At 40.8% G+C, this 22,842-nt stretch overlaps 1 protein-coding gene and 1 pseudogene across 3 annotated transcripts in view; both read right to left on the bottom strand.

Moving 5' to 3' along the window:
- Window positions 1–22,842, bottom strand: part of KIRREL3 (kirre like nephrin family adhesion molecule 3) — a 952,985-nt gene that overhangs the window by 706,223 nt on the left and 223,920 nt on the right. The window lies entirely within an intron of this gene.
- On the bottom strand, window positions 6,729–6,840 carry LOC132782829 (U2 spliceosomal RNA; annotated as a pseudogene).

Genomic DNA, 22,842 nt, shown 5'->3' on the forward strand with positions numbered 1-22,842 from the left:
ACACAGAAGATGGAAAAGGACTGAAGGGGGGAGGGAAGAGCCTGCTTGATAGAGCCTTCATCTTCCTTCCCAAGACTGACAAGAAGGGGCCCAATTAGTGCCAATCATGATGGGGAGACTCGCCCAACTGGTTTTGGAAACCAACTCACTTGTCAACCTCCCAAGAGCTTAGCTATTCCTTGGTGACAGGGGCCAGACTTAAATATGATCCACAAGGGTAAATAGCACGGGATCACAAAACTCTGCAAGATGGATCACTAGGCATTTTTTTTCATTGCAAGCAAATTCCTGTACAATATGTCAAAAGTGGTCAGACAAATCCTCGTGAAATGGTCTCCCTGACACAAAAACAAGTATTAGTTATGATTGTTATATTACGAAGAAGTCTGGCCAGTGTTTGAGAAGATTCCCTAATTCTAAATGTCAGCAAATTCTGTACAGCTCCTTAGGAAAACAGGAGTTGCTTTATCATAGTTTCATTTTAATTTTGGAGTGCTTTATTGCCTGCTTTGAATATGTTTTAATGGTTTTTAAATACTGTTTATATTTAATCCTGTTTTAATGTTTGCCTATTTGTATATTTTAAATTATATGCTGAGGCTTTTATGTTAAGTCACTTCGAGTCTCCTGCAGGAGAGATAAAGCAGAGTATAAATAAATGTACTCCTACTCCTCCTCCTTCTACTACTACTACTAAAAATAATAATGTTATTTATTATAAGTATGAAACTATAACTCGACAGGTACCCCATATAATTTGACTTGGCTTTAATAAAGTTCAAAACAACTACTCTACTGGGCATTTGTAGAATTATTACAATGATAATTGCTTCTATGGTCTAATAGCTACTTGCTTACCATATGCAATCTAATCTTAATCACATTCACTGCTAATAATGTCACTTTACAGATTACTGCCTTATTAGGATCATTCAGGGGGAACAATCAAGTTTATATTTTATTGACCATCCACCTGTCCCTTTTGGTTAGATAAGCACCTCACACAGAGATTTAATCATGGCACAACAGAATACAGTACATAATGAGAAAAATCTCCTTTTCCCTGCCCATAAGGGTTTTCCCCTTTGCAATGATATTGCAGCATCCAAATTATATTTGGCTAATAACTGAAGATGCTGGTCATTAAAAATGTTGGGGCAATTCTAACAATTCAGGTTTTATTTAAAGATTTTTTTGAAAAATAGACAATACCACACCAAATCAAAGTAAATAGTTTGAAACTTGAAACAATAGCACAACTTGCTATTTTTCCCAAGCCACTGCCCAGATGGAAGCAAAAGGAGTTTTGTCCATGAGCACATGGAAGGTCTTCTTCCATTCATATCACTTTTCTATGCCAGGAAAAACAGGCAGCTGATAAAAGGGGAGATGGTCTTTATCACCATTTCATTCCTTCCTCTGCAGTATCTCCTCTCTCCCCATATACAGGCTTCTCTGAAGGACTGTAATGCCCTCCAGAAAAGAAGCTTGAAGGCCATCAAAGGACAGGTGGCCACCCTCCCTCCAAGAACCCATTTCCATTCCCTGTCAAAAGGGTTAAAAGTACAGCTTTTACTGCAGCCCGAAGATTTCTTTTGCCTGGCCTTCAGCATTCCCTCAATTTTAGTGGGAAAGTAGAATTTTTGTTCTGTCCAAAAGTACCTTCTGTGGGAGATGGAACACTTCATTCACCATTTTTCAAGCAGATGTGAAGTCAAAATTCTGCTGCCACAAATTTCACCATTATCATCCCATTACTACCACCAATGCAAGGACCTCTCTTGTCATATTACTATGACCTTCACCAAGGGGGACCTATGAGATGCCCTCAAGGTACTTGTATAACAGTACTATCGATTCCCTTTGACACAATCCCCCTTTACTCATTGCTGCAACCAATGAATCCAAGCTGTCTAGTTACAGCACAGCTGGAGATCAAAGGTATATACAGTCAGCCCTTCACATTTGCAGACATTTGGGATGAAGGACTCCCACAAAAGGAAAAAAAATCAGCCAACCAAATAATTATTTAAAAAAAATTGGCAGGGGCCTCTCCTCCCCTGCTTTTTATATAATTTGTCTATTACTTTTGCTTACCTTAAGAACCAATTTGGAATTACACAGCATAAAATGTTTTATTGCATGAGAGGTTGCAGCAGTTTGCTTTGCCTTAAGCAACCAAGGGGGCAAGACTGCTATTCTTCCTCCTGGGAGCAAACTTTTTTGTACTTTGAACTTTTTGCGGTAATTGAAGCAGCCAAGAATAAAATGGGAAAGTGGGTTGATGAAAGAGAAACTGGGCATTTTGAACACAGCTGAGAAAGCAGGTTGGGAAAAAAATCAACAGGGAGGATCCCAATTGAACAAGAATGGTTGGAATGGATAGTATGTCATCTGCAATTAATTTTAGCACTGATAATACTGAAACCAAAGGGTTAATGGCCACTTCCCTTGTGAAATACAAGTAATATTATGATGAAAGAGCAGCATGGAAATTGTTTATTTTGAGCTAAATTGTTAAATCAATTGGGGCCTACTTTTTAGCTAAGTTTTGAGAAGTTTGCCCAACAAAAAGCTTCTTCAGGTGCTTAGTGCAAAGTGGAATTTGGTTTTCTAATTTCTTTTTCTAAAGCCAGGGACCAAGCTGAGTTGTCAGCAAGATCAGAAAAGATATTGGCGCTAGCTCTATATAAGATCCCATATTGCCCTAAAGTACAGAAATACATCCCCCATATATTCTGAGGGGGTGAAAGTACATATCAAGCAATTATCCTTAGCAGCGATTAATTTCCAAAACAAAGCTAAGCCTTTATCTCTTCCAGCTTTTTCTATATCTCCCCAGAGCTCTTTTAAATTAAAGCAATTTTTTTCCTCTGGTTTTGCTTTAAAAAATCACTTCCTTCTTAGATGTTGTATAACTCTTGGATATCTTAGGGGGTTTGCTTTCACCATTAACCTCTCTTCCTTGCTTCCTTACCCAGCACTTGGCACCTCATATCCTGGATCAAACCACCCGTCCCTGGGACATTTAGTCAGAGCGGAGTGTGGTTTTGCATATGACAAAGTGGTCAGAGATGGGAAACTAAGCCATTGCAGAATTTAGAACTGACACAATGGCTTTTCAACCACAGTAACTGTTTCCCAGCTTCATAGGCTTCATGGAATGCAAGCTATTCTCCTGTGTTTTTCCCCCTTCTCAGTTATTAAGCCCATTAGTATTTTAATTAGTTACTAGCCGTCCCCTGCCACGCGTTGCTGTGGCCCACATGAGGGTTCTGTGTGTGAGGTTTGGCCCAATTCTATCGTTGGTAGGATTCAGAATGTGCTGTAATTGTAGGTGAACTATAAATCCCAGCAACCACAACTCCCGAATGTCAAGATTCTATTTTGCCCAAACTCTAACAGTGTTCACATTTGGACATATTGAGTATTCGTGGAGAGTTTGGTCCAGATTCATCATTGTTTGAGTCCACAGTGATCTCTGGATGTAGGTGAACTACAACTCCAAAACCAAAGGACACTGCCCACCAAACCCTTCCATTTCTGTTGGTCATGGGAGTTCTGTGTGCCAAGTTTGGTCCAATTCCATTATTGGTGGGGTTCAGAATGCTCTTTGATTGTAGGTAAACTATAAATCCCAGCAACTACAACTCCCAAATGACAAAATCAATTTTGTTGAGTGAAGGACATACATTGGGTTGTTAGGTGTATTGTGTCCAAATTTGGTGCCAATTCGTCCAGTGGTTTTTGAGTTCTGTTAATCCCACAAACAAACATTATATTTTTATTTATATAGATAATTTCAAAATATACATGATCATCTATTCCAGAGATCACAGACATGTGACTATTCAGATATTGTTGGACCACAACTCCCATATCCTTTTAGTTATGGACATTGTGTGGTCTTCTGGCCACATCTAAACCTTTAGAGTTCCTGCATGGCAGGACTCCCATTAACTTCCAAAGGGCCTTTGCATCTCGCTACAATTTTCAGCTGGAAAAAAAATATATAACAAGAACCCTTATCTTTATTTCACAATGTTTTGTGGGTTCCTCATGTTCCAAACACTTGCAGGTCAGGAACATGCCCAATTCTGGGCTATTCTGTTAGAAAATCGACCCTACAACTCCTGAAGGGACCCCTGATACAAAGGCCTGGAATGTCAGGATCCCAAATTAATTGGAAACATGTTAGATCAGAAGAGCTGGTGATCACCTTCTGGCAAAGGCTCAATATTAGAATTACAGAACAACTCTTTTGAAGATGTAGTTATTTTTAGCATAGTCAATTACAGCTCTGTGCTTTCTTTTCATTAGTATATTTGCTTTGATTGCACTTAATAGGAACCTAATTGACTATTTGCAGAGAAGAATCCCAGCCAAATGGATGATATCATCTTGAGATAGCCTGAAGTATGTAATCAACTCTTCTCATGAGAACACATTCTCTCATGAGAACCTTGTTTTAAGCATAACATATGGGAACCAAAAATCAAGCAAAAAATGTCCTCCCATCTAGCGTCATCTAGATCATCTTGTATGAAAACTCTAAATACAAGAAAGCTTTCTTCCAATTCCCTGACAAAGTAGTTCTATACCTAATTTAGAAAAAGACCCCTTAGGCAGGAGATACTTTTACAAATATAATTTTCAGTGGACCAAACTAAACCAAACATTATTAATTTCTATATGCAAATGATCTTAGTATTTTGTATAACTCAGATCAATTCAATAGAGACTGAGGCCCCTTCTACACTGACATATAAAATTCAGATTATCTGCTTTGAACTGAATTATATGGTAGTGAAGAATAACATAATCCAGTTCAAAGCAGATAATATCAATTTCATATGGCAGTGAAGATGGGGCCTGAGAACATAAGACTCCTGGTAGATCAAAACAAAGACCATTTTAGTTCAACCTTCTATTTCTTCAATAGCCAATTCTTGGTCTTCTTAATTTTCTATCAAATCGGGTCCCACCACTCCCCATTCTTACCAATTCACCTTCCTTATCTATCCCACCTTTTGACCTGTGAGTCTCATGTCATCTTCGTACTCTCCATGCCTTGGCACATCTAACCATGGTAGAGCATCATGAGCCAAACCAGCAGCCAGAAGGTAACTGATAACTAATTCGAGAAGCCTGTTGGGTCTCTTTCTTGACACTAAACTCACTTGTGCTTCTTCTTCACATGCTTGAAACCCTTCTGTAGCTCACTCCATTGAAGCAGCAATCCACTCTGCTCAAGAAGCACCCTCACTGAAACAACCCACTTACCACAAGTGAGCTACAGAACATCCAGGTGCTGGAAACAAAAGGTGGGAAGAACAAATTTAGGTCAAAGCTTAACAATGAGGCACAGAGTAAGTAACAGCTGTTATTGCTGTTTTTGTTTTCTGAAAACAAAGCAAGGCTTGTTGTTTTTATTTTGCATTTTGGTCTCTTGTTTTAATGGAGGGTTTTTTTTTTAATATCTCCTCATTTGAGACAAGATTTGGCTCATGGTGTATATATTTTTTAAGTCCCATATAACAAAGGCAGATGGAGAGACAAATCTATCCCAACAACAGTAGCAATCTGTGTTTATGGAAATGTGCAGCTGATGGAACCAGGAGCTGATTAATGAAACCAATCAATAAACAATAGAACAGGTTTATGGTCCCCCACTGTAGCGGCTCATTTTCCGGCATCTGCACTGGATGGACCTGATGATGTTGGCAAAGGTCTGTTCATTCCATTTGGGAGAAGGTTCGTCCCTTCAGAAAGAGCTACAACAAAACAACTGGAAACACTGTAGCTTGTGCATTTTATTATTATCTCATTAACGATGCTTGCCAGACAATAATTAAAAGAGGAATAACCACAATCCCTGTTAACAGATTGCAAAATTGGAATATTCATGCAGACTAGAGGGAAGCAATTTTGCAAAACAAAACCACTGGGTATCATTTCTAAGACCAAGTTACGAGATGACTTTTTCTATTCATTCAGATGAGTTCACTTCAAATTTTCCTTGGCTCCCTGAAATTCTTAAACACAGCAATAGCAAGGCAATGCATGCAGTCACAGGTCACGTAAAAGCTTCCTTGTTATGTCTTAAAGCTACTGATTTTTTTCCCCCTGAAGTCTTTTGGTGACTTTTTGTGAGCCAGGGCTTCTATGGCATCCTGACCTCTTAGACCTTTCCTTCCCTGAAGCTGTGTCTGGATTCTCAGCTTAGGTTAAGAAGTTCACAAGGAAGAGTCAGTCCCACTGAGAGCAGTAGGACTGGAGGCAAAAATGTTGGGAAGTGATCCAACTCCTAACATGGTGATTCTGGCCCCCATAAATAGCCACCTTGAAGCCCATCCTGGGAGAAAGGCTGGATATAAATTCCTTTATTTGGTTAATAAAATAGAGATGTCTGGAATTGGACCTCTAGGTGCTTACATGCCACACTCCCATGGAATAATATCTACTACATAAGTCAGCTATATTTCAATGGTAGGTTATCAGCAGAGGCAATGAACCTGGAATTGTTGAATAAAAAAATAAAGCAAAGTCCTTTATTGAGAAGGCTGGCATGTTAAGCTGCCCCGAGTCCTTTTGAGGAGAGGGGGCGGGATATAAATAAAGCTGCTTATTATTATTATTATTATTATTATTATTATTATTATTATTATTATTGAAGTCTGGTTGGCCCCCTTCCTACTCTTTTTCACTCAAGAAGGACTTTGTGTTGCAAATGATATAGCAATAGTATGTGCAAAGTCATCTTCTGTATTTAATTTTAATATGTTAAACTGATAAGAACAGATACTACACTTGATCTTAGCCAAAAGGCCGAGAATTTTAATATGTTACAATAACTGTAGTTGAAAAGTGTTTTGATCCCAGTTTTACTATATATTTTTTAAAAATCTTTGTAAAATGAGATTGTAATTTAAGATAATTATATCCTGAATTTTTGGAAACCACCTTGGATCCCATACTTGGAAGAAGGTGGAGTATAAAACCAACACACAAACAAATAATAAATTCCCAAGGGGAGGAGTCTGAGAGAGCTGCCTGGGTCTAAAAACATTGAAAACATCAGTCTACTATAATAGGTTGCTTACTTGGATCATTACGTGCTAATACAGACCTCACAACCTCTGAGGATGCCTGCCATAGATGCAAGTGAAACGTCAGGAGAGAATGCTTCTGGAACATGGCCATACAGCCTGGAAAACACACCACAACCCAATACAGACTTCCTTGCTCTATAATTTTTTGGGGGAGTTTTATTTTTCCAAAATCAACATAAGCATAATCTTGAAAGGAAGCTTTCAAAACTTCATGGGAAAATGTAGATGTTAAAAGACTCCAGCAACCATGTAGGTTTCCTTTGGGATAAGTCATTCATCACATGTTGTCCACATCGCTCTTTGAACAAGAAGCCCTTCCTGAAGCATTCTGCTTTTCACCTATACCCTCTCCTTTCCTTGTTTGCTGAATGAGACTGTATGGATGGTTAGAGACACCCTCTCCCTGCCTGTTAGAGACACCCTTCCCCTTCCCCTGTAAACCAAAATCATCTCTGGAATCCATCTCAAAATGGTGATAGGAAATAAAATTATGTCTTAGCAGATGAAAATGAAGGTTTTGAGAAGTAGTACAGGTCTATAGGTTTACAGGGCAATAAATTATTATTATTATTATTATTAATGTTATTATTGATATTATTATTCAAAGTGTTTTGGAGGGGATTCAGTGTGGTGGGTAACTTCAGAAGTCACAAAAGCAGGTGCAGAGGATGCATGCAGCCCATACTATGTACATTCTTACTCATTTTAAAAAATCCCAAAAGAGGATAACCCCAGATTTTCACAATATTTGACTGGTGTAGTAATAAATATAAGGGAAATGCCAGTGATTTCAATAAAACTGTAGTGTAGACCTATGATAGGGAAAAGCTGTGGCAAGGCTTGTCTGCAGATGCTATTTGTTTGAGATGCTAACTGTTGTCAGGCAAATCCAAGGCCTCTGCTCTGCCTTTTGAAGATCCTTTACTTTAAACCAGACTTTAAGTGGACAGCCTTTCAAAAAGGGGAGAATCTTCTGTAAAGCAAAAAGCTATAGTGGCCTAGTGTGGCTAACACACAACTGAGACTTAGAAATCTTATAGTAATAGCTGTATTTGGAAATGTTTAATCTGAGTGTGGCATTTACCTTTGCAAATATTAGACTTTGCAATTCTGGAGGTGACCATTTTATGTTTTTTTCTGCACAGGCAACATGTAACAAAAGGCGTTTACAGCTAAAATTTGTATCTGTTCTTTTTTTTTTAATTGCAAGAATTAAAATGAGCCCGAAGTGAGAGCACTGCAAGCATGAAGGAATTCATTCCCCCCACCTCTCCAGAAAAAAGCACTGTAAATGTTAACGTGCCTTCCCTCTTTTATTTACCGAACAATTTCAGTGCTGACCTAGACAGAATTAGCCATAGAACATAAGACATTAAAAGTCCCATTTGCCCCGTTCCTGCTCTTTCTGTCTCTCTTTATTAATGTTCTGACTTTACGGGACAGTTGGTGTAATTAATTTCAATATAAAAGCAAGCAAGATAAAAGCAGGGCCCAGCAAGTGAGAGTCCCCGATTGCAATCTGCAGCTCCACAGTCACCATATTTAAGTCAATTAGACTGCTCAAGAGTAAGTGTGTTATTGGACTGTAGCCCTCAAATCCCATTCTTGTCAATGACCCTCGGTGTGTTTCTCAACAGGAGTTAATCAGGTATAAAGCAAGCTCTGGATGAATTCAGTTAGAATCCAATTTAACCTTTTATTTAAGAGTGGAACTGAGGGACGACAACAGAGCTTGTCCAGTCCTTTAAAGGGAAAGTGTGCAAACAGAAACATTCACCAAAAGGTCTATACTTTTATTTAGAAGATTTATGTTCCCATGCCTTTCTGTCAAATGACTCTCAAGGTAGCTATATTATTACAGGCTGAATAATATTTTGAAAGAGAGTATGGACAAGGTACTTTGTCAGACTACAGCTCCTAGAATCTTCCATCCAGAACGGTTATTGTTATTATTATATACTTGTACTTTGCTTTTTTCCTTAGGATTGAGACCTAAAGTGGCTCATAAGTGGCTCCAGGCTATTCCCGACACCTGCTAACATAGGGTACCATTGGGTAAATGAAGATGGATAGAAACATTTGAAAAATAGTGTGTATTCCTGAGGATCAGAAAATTCTGACAAGGAGAATCCTGGACTGATGAGAAGCTTCTCAGCTTACAACTTATTAATCTACAAAGTATCGACATGTTTTCCTGGACACACATTTTTTTTGTCATGTCAGGAGTGACTCCTGGTGTGAGAGAATTGGCCGTCTGCAAGGACGTTGCCCAGGGGACGGCCAGATTATTTGATGTTTTTATCATCCTTGTGGGAGGTTTCTCTCATGTCCTCGCATGAGGAGCTGGAGCTGATAGAGGGAGCTCATCCGTCTCTCCCGAGATTTGAACCTGCGACCTGTCAGTCTTCAGTCCTGCTGGCACAGGGGCTCCTGACACGCAATTATCATATGCACAGAAAAACAATATTTTATAATATTTATACACTTTAATATTTATTGTACACAAAATGTTGTTTTGCATACAAAAATGGAAATTTTCCACAAAACGGGTAGTAGTCAAGTATAGCATTTTATGAATGTTTTTGATCAAGTATTAGGGCTTTTTTTGTAGAAAATGTGTTTTTTTGTGCAGAAAATGTTATTTTGTGTGCGAAATAAGTGAATGTTGCATACAATATTCTGAACTGAGAATAATCTTTCTTGCATCCTGGCCAAAGGAGGAATGAAACATCAGACGAGAACCTGGCACTGCCAGAGTCTGTTCTGGCAAAGAGGCTTAACTATTCCTCTTTGAGGGACTGATACCTAGGGATCTTTGTGGCATTAAGAATGGAACTGGCAAAAATTAAGAACCAGCAATGCATGCTTTTTGTCTTTAACTGTCCCAAATATGCCTACACAATATGGGAGGATTGTGGGAAAGACAGAAAGGTTGTTCTATACCACAGTGAAAACCATACATCCTTCTACTTCTTATAAGAAATCCCACTGGTTTCCCAACTGTCCAGTTTGTTGTTCCTTTGCCATCTAAGCCACCTTTGTTCTACAACCTTCATAGCATCTTTCACAAAGTTTCAAGAAAGACAGTAAACACCAAGGGCTGCATTATTCCCTAACATCCTGGAACACAATCAGCATGGCTTGTCTTGTCAACAACTGCTATAAAGAAGCAGGTCTCAGCCACCTCTAACAGGCTTCTCAGCATAATGCAATCAACTGTCTTCTTTGCAACTTGATGAGGCATAATTCCAGGTCTAGCAAAACAAGCTACGAAAACACTAATCTTGCATGCAAGTGCTTCCTCTGATGCACCACCTATCTCACCCACCAGTGCACTGGATCCTGTAGTGCTCTGCAAAACCCAGCATTCAAAAGATTCAAGGCCAGAAGCATGCTTCATATGACATGGCATCTTCAGGAAGTTTTCTTAGCATGTGCTGGGTAGGTCACTGCATGCAAGTAAGTCCAACTGTTGTAGATTAAATCCTATTCCTAGGTAGCTTCCTAAGTAATATTCTACTTAGATATTTGGGATCCTAGAGGGAAAAATTGCTACAACACACAAACAAAGGGACACTTAATAAGAAAACTAAACCTCTATGCTGACCTTGTGTGACCTTCTATTTCTGTTCTGTGCCTTCAAGTTATTTCTGACTTATGGCAACCCAAAGGCAAACTTATCACAGGGTTACCTTGGCCAGATTCATTCAGAAGAGGTTTGGCCTTGGCTTCCCCTAAGGCTGAAAGGGTGTGGCTTGCCCAAGGTCACCTAGTGGGTTTCCATGACTGAGTGCAGATTCAAACCTTCGTATCCTACTGTCCTAATCTCCCAAGATCCGAGTTCATTCCTTAAGCCACAATACCACACCATCTTCCCTTATTTTTATAACAATATACAAATAGTAGTGATTGATTAAAGCATAATAAGGTGTACATACTAATGAGAAAATAGCAACTGCTGAAGTTCATAACCCTTTATTAATTGGGTTGTTGTAGGTTTCTAGAGGCATTCCTTCCTGACGTTTCATCTGCATCTATGGCAAGCATCCTCAGATGTTGTGAGATATTATTAATTGTAACTATGAATCTATGCCATTTCTTTGGGAACACAAAACATGTAGAATATATTAGTCACAAAATCTGACTCCTTGAGAAACACAGATTTTGTTGTATGTTTATTTTGTTTTCAAACATAATACTTCTTATCGGATTTGCTTAAATATCTGTGTCAGAGGCTGACTGAATCTGAAGAATCTAAATTCAGTTTCTGGTTCTTTCCTGAGTAGATCTCCTGAACCAATTGCTGAATGGTAAATTGGCATAAAATTAATCTCACAGATTCAAGACAATGTGTGGCCTCTCTATGGGATTGAACCACTGAACTGTAGATCATCGTTTTCTGAATGAACTACCTTCAAAAGAGGAAGAGTAACCCTTAAAAATGTTGTTGAGCTTTGATTTTCATTACGGTTGCCAGGTGAAAAAAATACTTTTTTCTTTTAAATAGTTGTGTAGAACAGGGAATCTCATCCTAAGCTGACAAGGGATAGCTACTGAAATTTCCCACCCAAAGATATGAGAGCCCTCTTCTGTTTTCCACTTGGGAACCCTAGTTCCCATCATTCCTAAACTACAGACAAAAATAAGAGATGATGGAAGGGACACTCTCATAATACCTGCTGATCCACATTTGTCTTACTGCTGCTTCAAATCCTAGATAGACAATGTCTGTTCAGAAAGACCATTCATGCAATTTGCTCTTCCACCAGCAGACCTTGGTCTGAAGAACATGGCTTTCCTATCCATTTCCTAATGATGGTCAGTTCATGTATATTTAGTTAATTGGTTATTGGCAACAGGGGTCTATTGAATGTATGCCAAATATATGTTGTGCTCCACCTTGAGTCTCCTTTGGTTTTTTTTTTTTTTGGTCGTGTCAGGAGCGACCTGAGAAACTGCAAGTCGCTTCTGGTGTGAGAGAATTGGCCGTCTGCAAGGACGTTGCCCAGGGGATGCCCGGATGATTTGATGTTTTATCATCCTTGTGGGAGGCTTCTCTCATGTCCCCGCATGAGGAGCTGGAGCTGATAGAGGGAGCTCATCCGCCTCTCCCCGAATTCGAACCTGTGACCTGTCGGTCTTCAGTCCTGCTGGCACAGGGGTTTAACACACTGCGTCACCAGGGTTTGAGAAGGGTGGAATATAAATGCTTTAAACCAGGGGTCCTCAAACTGTTTAAACAGAGGGCCAGATCACAGTCCCTCAAACTGTTGGAGAGTCGGATTATAATTTGAAAAAACATGAATTAATTCCTAGGCACACCACACCTATCTTATTTGTAATGGAAAAACACTTTAAAACAATACAATAATTAAAATCAATTTTAACAAACATAAACGTATTAGTATTTCAATGGGAAGTATGGGCCTGCTTTTGGCTGATGTGATAGGATTGTTGTTGTTGTTTTTGTTGTTGTTGTTGTGTGCTTTCAAGTCATTTCAGACTTAGTTTGACCCTGAGTGAGGGACGGGTAAATGACCTTGGAGGGCTGTATCCAGCCCCCGGTCCTTAGTTTGAGGACCCCTGCTTTAAACAAACAAACAAAACAAACTGCATTTGGGCCAGTCTGTCTCCCATACCTATGCAATTTTCTTAATGAATATATCAACAATTGCTTTTACAATCAACTGTACATCTTCTTGGGGTTATGAAGTTCAAGGCTAAAAAATTATGTGATTGCAATCAATTTATTCTGTTAATCATGAAAACATTTTGGAAGTATGTGGCTGGCTTACGCTTTTCAAATGTCTAATGCAGGAGAAATTCTCTCCCTTCTAAGTGGAATCTTTTTCCCAGCTTTCTTTCTAAGTGGAACCTTTTTCCCAGCTCCAGCAGACCTCTGAAGATGCTTGCCATAGATGCAGGCGAAACGTCAGGAGAAATGCCTCTAGAACATGGCCATATAGCCCGAAAAAACCCACAAGAACTGAGTGATTCCGGCCATGAAAGTCTTCGACAATACATGGAATCTTTTTAGTTTATAAACTGCAGTTTCCCGCTGTAGAGAAGACTCTATTCAAGCATACCATGGAACTTCTCATAGGCAATTAATCTCCACATCTCTAGAGGAAGCACAATTTACCCGAGACATACTGTTTGCCTGAGTTGCGACATCTTCTAAAAAATATACTGACGGTGGTCTATTAAAAAAATTACCAGAACACAGCAGACACCTGCCATGATAATGACCAACCTGATCCATCCCTGTTGATATAATAGGCAGAAGCAAGATAAGGATATTTTCATATGTTAAATTCTGTTGCTATTGTTATTTGCACGAACAGAATCAAAAACAATTTCCTTGTCTTTCTTCTCATTAAAATAAGCAAGTTGTTAGGAGAGTTCGTATCAGGTGGAGCATGATAATTCAAATTGCCTGCTGTAAATCAATCAGAACTCATTGAAACCAGTGCAGGAATAAGTGAGTTGGGAGAGTGAGGAAGGAGACTGACATACAATAACTTACGTGCTATATTTTATTGATGCAACTCTTCAGACACAGTTAAAAGTCAAGCCCCTGCACAGAAATCTGGCCAAGGCTTGGTCGCATTACCAGCCATTGCTTTACATCTCTTTCTTTCTTTCTTTATGACATTTCTACCCTGCCTTTATTACCCCCGAGGGGACTCAAGGCAGCTTTACATACAGGCAACAATTTGATGCCCTTAATACAATGTTCACTTTAATAAATATTAAAATAGAATTTAAAAGTATATAAATAATTAAAACATTTAAAAACAATACATTAAGTTAAATAGGTAATCCAGGAGCATAATCTGGGACTTTCCAATGGTCATTGCATATTGTTCTGAGTCTATCTCTTACACAAGTTCTTTAAACGCTTGGTCTCAAAGCCATGTTTTCACTCTCTTGTGGAAAGTCAGAAAGGAGGGGTGATTTAACATCATCAGGGAGGGAGTTCCACAGTCGAGGGGCCACCACTGAGAGGGCCCTGTCTCTCATCTCCGCAAATCATGCCTGGAAGGGAGGCAGAACCAAGAGCAGGGCTTCCCCGGATAAATTAAACTTTCCCTATTTTATGTAATACTGAGCTGAAATGACTCTGTGTATACATATTAATGATTTCCACTAGAGTCCCATCCTTGGTTGACTACAATTGTATAGTTTATAAACTCAGATTTCCTAGTTCCACTGTAGATGCTTCCACTTATTTCAGTCTTCAATATGCATTCCTTCAAGCCACGTTTTCACTAATAAACTCAAGGCTTAATTTCATACATGATACTTCTTCCCATTTTACAATGTATGGGAGAAGTTCAGATGACTTGTTACTTCTTTTGAATTACTGTGATGTGGGGCTGCCTTTGAAAACATCTTAGACTAAAAAGCTACAGAGAGCACACAATTCCTTTCTTGCATCTACTCAGTTTCCATGCACCATTAAAAGTGATGGCCTATGCAAAACTAACTTTTAAATATGACCTTTATAAAAGCTTTGCGTATGGATTTTAAGTAGGTTCTAAGCTGTCTTGAGCTCCATTATTGGGAGAAAGGTGGTGATGATGCATACAGAGTGGTGCTAGGTCACCTACAGAAACCATAGAATCATAGAGTTGGAAGAGACCTCATGGGCCATTCAGTCCAACCCCCTGCCAAGAAGCAGGAATATTGCATTCAAATCACCCCTGACAGATGGTCATCCAGCCTCTGGATCCATAACCAGTAGGATCTTCCAAGTCAAGCCTAACATGCTATGCACTCCAAAACACTGTGAGACTGAGTATAATGATTCATTTGTTATGTTCACAACCCCCCATAACTTATTAGGTACAATTGCAATGCCTAATTTGCCAAGATGTTTTTCCAACATGTAAGTACACTTCTGGCCAACAAGTACTGATGGTTTTAAAAGACCCTGAACATGCAAAACGTGAAAACAACATCTTGTTGACTTCAACACCTATTTAGATCATGTGACTTAAATTTCACATTATTAAAGCACAATCCAAAAATCTCCATTTAATATACTGAGACACCTGGAATGTAAGAGACCCACTAAGACTAATTAAATCATGAGTTCTAATTTCCCATTGGGAGTGAGTAAATTTCATATCACGTAGGAAGCTATGGATCAGATGTCATCAGCCATTCTGCTCAAAAAGCCAACCTCATTTCTACACAATAAACAAGCAATAGAGGTATGAATAATAATTTTCTTGAAAAAACAAACAAACTCATTTTCCCCTGCAGTACCATTATATTGGTTTATTATTTTTCTATGCACAGTGACAATAATAAATCACCTCAGCCAAGATGTTGCTATTTACTATGCTGTTTAAAGGAAAGCTGAGTTGACCGACATTTGCATTAGGCCCACTTTAAACCAGAGTTCTGCTCACAACATGGAGATTGTGTACACACACCTCCCACAGGGCAAGGACCAACATACACACAGGTACTCACAGTAATGCTAAAAGTGGCTCTTGACAACACAGCATGCCTTGCTTGCAACAAAGCAGCATCATTAAAATGAGAGTAAGCAAATAAGCAGAAAACAAAAGGAAACTGGCAAAAAAAAATCAACCTAGTGAATCAAAGTTCATGGCTGTGAAATCCCCTACAAGAAACTAATTGAGAATCCACTTGCTGATTCATTCATAGTTGGATTTTCTATCAATATTACATGCCCCTCAAAAACTACATATCTCTCTGAACACTGTTTATTTGAGGAGGTGGGAAAAAAAAAAGGAAATGATACATTCTTGGCATCGTCTCCTCCAACTGTCCTAATCTGGTAAGGATTGCCCCTAAAATCCTCCGCCACCCCCTTTAATTGTTTTTTTAAATGCTCCTCCAGCTTATATTTACTTATTTTACTTTTTATCTTCAATTCACTCCATTCACCACAGATTGAGTTAAAAGTACAAAGGAAGTGTGCACTCAACAGGGAGGATAGGAGTAAGGTGGCATCTCAACCCTTTCCTGAAGGCTGAGACAAAAGCCAACTGCTGCAGCTTTTCCTAGCTTGTGTGTTCTTCCTTTGACATCTGGGTTCCACAGCCATACATCGTGAAGACCCAAGGTTTCTGGAAGCTGCCGACTGCTCAAGAGTAATGGTCAGATCCTCTGAGGTTGGAAAACTTGTGAGTTGGGGGTATAACACAGTGAGCTAGCAAAGACCAAGTCAAGAAACAAACAAAATATCTTTGTACCTAATTTGTAAAAATAAAATGAAAAACAGAAGGTTGATGTAAGGGGGAACATATTAGACCAGCCTGGCAGGGAGTTGACCAAGAACCTGAGCGCAAAACGTTTCTTGTGTTCTCACCAAATGTACTTTTCAGGGTTTGGTCTGCAGACAAGACCTTCTGATGATCAGAAAACCTGGGTAGGCAAACACTGGATATGTGTAGGCCCATGATAACCTTCAGACACAACATTGACCCAGGATGATTAACAGATTATGTGACAAAGTATACAGTGAGGCTTCTGGATTGGTCAAGTCTGGCTTTACAATTGCAGGGAGGTTTTCCTCATGCCTTTGACTACTCTCAAGTAAAGGTAAAGGTTTCCGCTTGACATTAGGTCTAGTCGTGTCAGATTCTGGGGGGTGGCGCTCATCTCAATTTCTAAGCTGAAGAGCTGGTGTTGTCCGTAGACATCTCCAAGGTCATGTAGCCAGCATGACTGCATGGAGCACCATTACGTTCCTGCCGAAGCAGTACCTATTGATCTAATCACATTTGCATGTTTTTGAACTGCTAGGTTGACAGAAGCTGGGGCTAACAGCAGGAGCTCACCCCTGCTGCCCAGATTCAAACCAATGACCTTTTGGTCAGCAAGTTCAGCAGCTCAACTGTTGAATATGCTGCATCACCAGGGGCTCTCTACCGCTAGATAATGTGTCACTTTCCAAATAACGAGTAACACTGGCCATCGCATCTTTTGGTGCCTCAACTGTTATCTTTGTTTCTGGGTATATTTGACCTATTGATTCCAAAAATGCCATCACTTTACCAGCTACTAGCTCCATTATTTGAGATACAGAACATATGGCATCTACCAGTCACCTTCTCATGCTTTTCTTGAGGAGGATGTGTCCAGATGTCCTGCCGGAGTTTTGGCATGGCATCCGGACACATTACCCCCTCCCCCCCCCCCAAAAAAAAGCCTCTCCTAGTGCATAGAAATGATGTGCCAGGAGAAGCCGGGGGGGGGGGGAGGAGTGATTTTCCTACATGCCAGGAGAACTCTGGCAGCATGATAATGGAAACAGCAACTCAAATGGCATCCTGCTTCTCACCAAATGTGCGGAGCACAACCTTGTCATCACCAACACGCTCTTCCGCCAGAAAAACAAGTTCAAGACATCATGGAAGCACCCCCGGTCAAAGCATTGGCACCTCTTAGACTATGTAATCACACGCGCCAGAGACCGCCGTGATGTGCTCCTCACAAGAGCCATGATAAGTGCTGACGACTGCTGGACTGACCACAGGCTAATTCGATCCTCGATGGCTATCAAGATCGCCCCCAAGCGCAGACTCCAAGGAAGGAAGACAAGGCGCAAAATGAACACCCAAGCCCTTCAGGAGCCCTCCAGACGAGCCCATCTCCAAACAGCACTCAAGGACCATCTACCCACAGAACACCCCGAAAATGTTGAGGAACACTGGAACAAACTGAAGACCTCCATCATCCAAGCCTGCGAAGAAGCTATTGGATACCAAGCCAAGAAACATCAAGACTGGTTTGATGAAAATGACATCGAGATCCAACAGCTAATTGACAAGAAAAGGAAAGCCTTCCAAACATGGCAGAGAGACATCAACTGTGCTGCTAAGAAAAAGATCTATGCTAGTGCAAAAGCTGAGGTCCAAAGAAGGACAAGAGAACTCAAGAACATCTGGTGGACAAAGAAGGCTGAAGAAATCCAACACCTGGCAGATACCCATAATGCTCAGGGATTCTTCAAAGCCACAAAGGTAATCTATGGACCAAGAAACCATGGCATACAGCCTCTACGCTCATCAGATGGAACCAAACTCCTGAAGGACCAAAACTCAATTGCACTACGTTGGAAAGAACACTACCAAAGCCTCCTGAACCGCAGCTCCAATGTGGCCGAAGAGGTCCTCTCACAAATCCCACAACAACAAACCAGGGATGAGCTTGCAGCACTGCCTAGTTTGGAAGAAGTCAGCAATGCCATCAGCCAACAGAAGAATAACAAAGCCAGTGGACCAGATGGGATCCCTGCTGAAATCTTTAAAGAGGGAGGACCTGAGCTGACACACCAACTCCACCAGCTCATAGAAAAAGTGTGGGTGACCGAGAAAATCCCAGCAGATTTCAAGGATGCCACCATCATCACCCTCTTCAAAAAAGGGGAAAGAACAGACTGCGGAAACTATCGAGGTATCTCCCTTCTAACCTCCGCTGGGAAAATCCTCGCAAGAATCCTTGCAAACCGCCTTCTGCCCCTCTCAGAAGACACCCTCCCAGAATCCCAGAACGGCTTCCGCCCCTCCAGAGGAACCGTGGACATGATCTTCACTGCACGACAACTCCAAGAAAAATGCAGGGAACAAAACCAACCCCTGTACATGGCATTCATCGACCTTGCAAAGGCATTTGACACAGTGAATCGCAGCGCTCTCTGGACCATCCTCCACAAAATCGGGTGCCCTAACAAATTTGTGAACATCCTGCGGCTCCTCCATGATGACATGATGGCAACAGTTTTGGACAGCAGTGGCTCCCAAAGTGACCCATTTAAGGTGGAATCCGGTGTCAAACAGGGATGTGTTATCGCCCCAACTCTATTCTCCATCTTCATCGCTATGATACTTCACCTTGTTGATGGGAAGCTTCCCACCGGAGTGGAAATCATCTATCGGACAGATGGCAAGCTATTCAACCTCAGCAGACTGAAAGCCAAAACCAAGGTTACAACAACATCTGTTATAGAACTCCAGTATGCTGATGACAATGTCGTCTGTGCGCATTCAGAAGAAGATCTACAAGCCACTCTAAACACCTTTGCAGAAGCATACGAGAAGCTCGGCCTGTCACTGAACATTGAGAAAACCAAGGTGCTGTTCCAGCAGTCACAAGCCAATCCCTCTCCAATGCCAGTAATACAGCTTAATGGTGTCACATTAGAAAATGTGGACCATTTCCGCTACCTTGGCAGCCACCTCTCCACCAAAGTCAACATCGACGCCGAAATACAACACCGCCTGAGCTCTGCAAGTGCAGCATTTTCCAGAATGAAGCAGAGAGTGTTTGAGGACCGGGACATACGTAGGGAGACCAAGGTGCTTGTCTATAAAGCTATTGTCCTCCCAACCCTGCTATATGCCTGTGAGACGTGGACAGTCTACAGACGTCATATGCAACTCCTGGAACGATTCCATCAGCGCTGCCTCCGGAAAATCCTGCAAATCTCCTGGGAAGACAAGCGGACAAACGTCAGTGTGCTGGAAGAAGCAAAGACCACCAGCATTGAAGCGATGGTCCTCCAACATCAACTCCGCTGGGCCGGCCACGTTGTCCGGATGCCTGACCACCGTCTCCCAAAGCAGTTGCTCTACTCCGAACTTAAGAACGGAAAACGGAACGTTGGTGGACAGGAAAAGAGATTTAAAGATGGGCTGAAAGCCAACCTTAAAAACTCTGGCATAGACACTGAGAACTGGGAAGCCCTGGCCCTTGAGCGCTCCAGCTGGAGGACAGCTGTGACCAGCAGTGCTGCAGAATTCGAGGAGGCACGAGTGGAGGGTGAAAGAGAGAAACGTGCCAGGAGGAAGGCGCGTCAAGCCAACCCCGACCGGGAACGCCTTCCACCTGGAAACCAATGCCCTCACTGCGGAAGAAGATGCAGAGCAAGAATAGGGCTCCACAGCCACATACGGACCCACAAGGAAATCCATAATGGAAGACCATCTTACTCGTCCAACGAGGGATCGCCTAAGTAAGTAAGTAATGGTGGCTGGGTAGGTTATTTTCTTTTTTAAAGGCTTTTTGGAGGGCTTTGGGGAGAGGGTTAGAGCCCTCTGAGTTTTCCAGGCTGATTCAGCCAAGAAAACATGAGAGGGCTGTATACACTCTCTTCGGAAGTCCCAGAACTTCCAAGGGGGCAGTTCAGACAGTGACCACAGGAAGACCCGGATCTAATCCACTATCAAATTACTAGGGGACAAAGTGGGATTTTCCTGCTTTGTCCCAAAGCAATTCATTTTTACGTGCGGTATCATTTGGATACCCCACGTAAAAATCCAGGAGGGCACACATTTTCCACACTGTGTGGATGTTCCCCAAAAAACCAAGATTTTTTTTTGTTGGGCTATGTATTCTGTGACTGTAAGAGAAAAGAAAGAAAAATGTTAAGATATCTGCATAATGTCTTTATATCACAGGCAGAAACGGTTCAGGTGCCTTGATTATGACTCACCAGCTATAAAGTTTCAGAAAACATATTCCTCTGGTAGCTCCAGGACTGAAGTCCACACCTGCTGCACTAGCAATCTTGAACACGAGGAATTCTCATTCCTGGCTACTGTTTCCTCTGATCATTTCCTTAGTTCTCCTTCACAGCATTGCAAGCGACATATTTGCAAAGCAATGAACACAGGACACCTTTCCAGCTGGGGCTACTGTGGGTTTTTTTTTTTAAGTGTGGTCCTTGCTTGCTCTCTGAACAGCACTACATTTTAGAATTGTCCATTAGTATTCCACAACCCACAAAGATTCAGTCATTGGGCATTCAGCAAAACACCTCTCCGACAGTGTAGGGACAGCAAACTGCTCACAAAGCTAATCTTCAAAGCTGACCTTTTACAAGTTTCACTGATATGCTAAGTGAATCATATTTTGAAGACAACTCAGCCAACTTTTAGAAGATTTTTTTGCCTTCTAACAGTCTGTCTGTTGTTTTAGTCTGGCTTAATTTTATTCTGCGAATATATCTGGTTTTCATTGGTAAAATCAATGGAAAGACATTGTTATGACATTTTTAAAAATATCTTAAACATGTAAAATGGTTGCTATCACAGAGGTTCAGCTAGTGGCTAAAAGATTAGTTTTTTTCATGTCAGGAGTGGGGGACAATGCCTGGCTCGAGAGCAGTACGTGTGAAAAAGATCTTGGAGTCCTCGTGGACAACAAGTGAAACATGAGCCAACAATGTGATGTGGTGGCAAAAAAAGCCAATGGGATTTTGGCCTGCATCAATACGAGCATAGTGTCTAGATTCAGGGAAGTAATGCTAGCCCTCCATTCTGCCTTGGTTATTTATTTATTTATTTATTTATTTACGGCACTTATATGCCGCTCTTCTCACCCTGAAGGGGACTCAGAGCGGCTTACAATATATATTTTCATACAATATATTATTTTATTATTATTTATTTGCTTTATTTTTATACCGCATATTTCAGCCAGACAGGCGACTCTATGCGGTTTACATGGTACAAATTATTAACAGTGTTAGTGCAATTAAAACGCAACACGTGCGACAAACAGGATCAACAACATCAACCCACAACAGTTAACAAAACAGAACAGGACAGTCAACACACACAACATATTATATTATTATATTATTATATTATATTATTATTATATTATATTATTATTATATTATTATTATATTATTATATTATTAGCATAGTACAATATCAGTATATATTACTATATTGCACTATACGATTATATTGTAATATTATTAGTAATATTACATGTAATTAAATATATAATTATAATTATAATATTGAATTATTATTACTAGTATTATATTGTATTACACTATAATATTATAAATATTATATGTATATACAATATATTATATTATATTATTAGTAAAGACAAAATGGAAGTGTCTTCTGCTCCCTTCTGTCTTCGCTCTGGCCAGAGCAGCCGTTGGAGCCAGAAGGGGGAGGGGCTAGACCACACCTGGAATATTATGTCCAATTCTGGGCACCACAATTCAAGAGAGATATTGACAAGCTGGAATGTGTCCAGAGGAGGGCGACTAAAATGATCAAGGGTCTGGAGAACAAGCCCTATGAGGAGCGGCTTAAGGAGCTGGGCATGTTTAGCCTGAAGAAGAGAAGGCTGAGAGGAGATATGATAGCCATGTGTAAATATGTGAGAGGAAGCCACAGGGAGGAGGGAGCAAGCTTGTTTTCTGCTTCCCTGAAAACTAGGATGTGAAACCATGGCTTCAAACTCCAAGAAAGGAGATTCCATCTGAACATGAGGAAGAACTTCCTGACTGTGAGGGCCGTTCAGCAGTGGAACTCTCTGCCCCGGAGTGTGGTGGAGGCTCCTTCTTTGGAGGTTTTTAAACAGAGGCTGGATGGCCTTCTGTCAGGGGTGCTTTGAATACAATATTCCTGCTTCTTGGCAGGGAGTTGGACTGGATGGTCCATGAGGTCTCTTCCAACTCTATGATTCTATGATTCTAAGTCACTTCTGTTGTGAGAGAAATGACCGTCTGCATGGTCATTGCCCAGGGGACGCTTGGATGTTTGATGGTTTACCATCCTTGTGGGATACTTCTCTCATGTTCTCACCTGGGGAGCTGGAGCTGACAAAGGGAGCTTAACCAGCACTCTCCGGATTTGAACCGCTGACCTATAGGTCACCAGTCCTGCCGGCACAAGGGTTTAACCAATTGTACCACCGGGGGCAGAGAAATTAGTGA

Source organism: Anolis sagrei, chromosome 7 (genome assembly GCF_037176765.1).
Source record: "Anolis sagrei isolate rAnoSag1 chromosome 7, rAnoSag1.mat, whole genome shotgun sequence".
Taxonomy (NCBI): domain Eukaryota; kingdom Metazoa; phylum Chordata; class Lepidosauria; order Squamata; family Dactyloidae; genus Anolis; species Anolis sagrei.